Source organism: Mesocricetus auratus, unplaced genomic scaffold (assembly GCF_017639785.1).
Source record: "Mesocricetus auratus isolate SY011 unplaced genomic scaffold, BCM_Maur_2.0 Super-Scaffold_100014, whole genome shotgun sequence".
Classification (NCBI taxonomy): Eukaryota; Metazoa; Chordata; class Mammalia; order Rodentia; family Cricetidae; genus Mesocricetus; species Mesocricetus auratus.
In genome coordinates, this window is record NW_024429197.1 from 10,450,224 (window position 1) to 10,453,043 (window position 2,820).

A 2,820-nucleotide genomic window follows, 5' to 3' on the forward strand; every position below is an offset into this window, starting at 1 on the left:
TGTGAGTTCGAGACCAGTCTGGACTACCAAGCGAGTTCCAGGACAGCCTCCAAAGCCACAGAGAAACCCTGTCTTGAAAAAAACAAACAAAAAACAAAACAAAACAAAACAAAAAACAGGGGAAAACTCTGAGGAGGGGCCATGATCTGAAGGTGAAGAAGGATTCAGCCTCATGACTTAGCTGAGAATACTCCAGATAGAAAGGGGAAGACCTTGCAATGGAATAGAGCATGGCATGATGAAGAAAGAGAAAAAGACACATCCATCTGTGCCTTAGTGGAGAAGAGGAAGAGAAAAGATGCCTGAAGAATTGGCAGGGGACAGGTGTGCAGCACCATAGGCAGTATATGGATTTTTTTTTTTTTTTTTTGGTTTTTCAAGACAGGGTTTCTCTGTGGCTTTGGAGGCTGTCCTGGAACTCGCTTGGTAGTCCAGGCTGGTCTCAAACTCACAGAGATCTGCCTGCCTCTGCCTCCCGAGTGCTGGGGTTAAAGGCGTGCGCCACCAACGCCTGGCTTTTCCCCCTGTTTTATCATTCTACCTTCTCTATTCCCTCATCCTGGTTCTGTCCACTAGCCCTTTCTTTCTTTCTCTCTTTCTTTCTTTCTTTCTTCCTTCCTTTCTTTCTTTCTTTCTTTCCTCTTCTTCTTCTCCTCCTCTGCCTCCTCTTCATCCTCTTCCTCCTCCTTCGCCTCCTCCTCCTCCTCCTCCTTCTTCTCCTTCTCCTTCTTTTTTGTTCTCTGTGTAGCCCTGGCTGTCCTGGAACTTGTTCTGTAGACCAGGCTGGCCTGGAACTCACAGAGATCCGCCTGCCTCTGCCTCTGTCTCCAAAGTACTGGGATTAAAGGCATGTGCCACCACTGTTTGATGATCGTGTTTCATTGACTGTGTGCCTAAATCAGAAATGTCTCATAGTAAATACTCTGTTGGGGACGTCTTTTGTCAATAAAGCACTGTTGAGCCAATAGGAATCTAGATAGGTGGGACTAGGAGTCCAGGAGGATTCTGGGAAGGAGAAACACAGGAGAGTTCGAGATGTAACCGCCATGGGGTAGGAAGCCCGGAACTATTCTCCAGTAAGAAACATACTTAGATTAACAATTATGGGGTAATTACTTAAGTCAGAGCTAGCTAGTAAGAAACAAGCAAGGCCAACAGCTTCATAATTAATATAGCCTCCTGTGTGTTTATTTGGGACTGATGCGGCTCTAGAACCAGGTTGGCGGGAAGGCTTCTCTCTCAAGGAAAAGCTTCTCTTTACAAAAATACTCAATAAACAATTATTCAATGAGGGACCAGAGCTATGGTTCAGTGGTTGAGTGCATACTGTTCTTGCAAAGGACCCTAGTTTGGGTCAAGCAGCTTACAACTGCCTGTAACCCCAGCTCCAGGAGAATCCCTATGGCCTCGACAGTCACTGCAGCCATGTGCACAAACTTACACACATATAATTCGAAATAAAAATAACTACCTGGGTAGTGATGGTACATGCCTTTAATGTCAGCACTCAGGAGGCAGAGTCAGGCAGATATCTGAGTTTGAGGCCAGCCTGGTCTACAAACAAACTTCCAGGACAACCAAGGCTACACAGTGAAGCCTGTCTCAAAAAACCAAATGCATAATACATGAATGCATGCATGCATACATATATACATCTTTTTTTTTTTTTTGGTTTTTCGAGACAGGGTTTCTCTGTGGCTTTGGAGGCTGTCCTGGAACTCGCTCTTGTAGACCAGGCTGGTCTTGAACTCACAGAGATCCGCCTGTCTCTGCCTCCCGAGTGCTGGGATTAAAGCGTGTGCCACCAACGCCAGGCTCATATACACATCTTTAAAAAGGTTTTTCATATGAATGATTATCGATATTTTCTTTTCCTTTCCTTTCCTTTCTCTCTCTTCCTATGCTCTACCCCCTTTCCTTATCAAACCAAATTCAAAGTCTCATACATGCCAGGCAGTGGTGAATGGATAGATCAGTTAGCTCTGTATTAAGTGAGGGTGAGACAGAGATGACCCAAACAGACATTGCCAGGGGACACCATGAAAGGCATAGTCTGATGAAAAGGGTGGACAGTTGTAAAATGGTGAAGCAGCGGAGATCTGGTGCTAGAATTAGAGACAACAGGGACGCAAAAGCTGGCATCTGAACAAGCATATGCCCTGTAAGGATGGAGGCCATGTTTACATGATTCAAATCTTTTTTCTATCACATTTTATTTGGTGTGTGAATATCTGTACATGCACGTGAGTGCAGGTGCCTGCAGAGTTCAAAGGCATCGGGAACCCTTGCTGCTGGAGTTACAGGCGATTTGAGCCACCACATGTGGGTGCTGGGAACCAAACTCCTCTGTAAGTCATTCGGTGCCATCTCTCCAGTCCATTGAGGACACTCATTTTGTTTTGTTTTGTTCGAGACAGGGTTTCTCTGTGGCTTTGGAGGCTGTCCTGGAACCAGTGCTTGTAGACCAGTCTGGTTACGAACTCACAGAGATCCGCCTCCCTCTGCCTCTGCCTCCCGAGTGCTGGGATTAAAGGCGTGCGCCACCAATGCCCGTCTGAGGACACTCTCTTAATATCCTGTTTCCTTCTTAGAGGGCTGAGCAGACTCGCCTGCTCCGAGTAGAGATTCCTCTTGGCTGCCCACCTGGTTCAAACTCAGGGTGGCCTCGGAGTTCGAATGCGACGTTGCCCACTGTCACCCCAATCCCTCCCTCTTCCGGCTAGCAGGAAGCTCCATGGCAACCCAAAACATCACAACTTCACGGAGTATCGCGAGAAGCATTAATGAGCCCGAGGCCCAGGAGAGGCGGGGCGAAGGCGG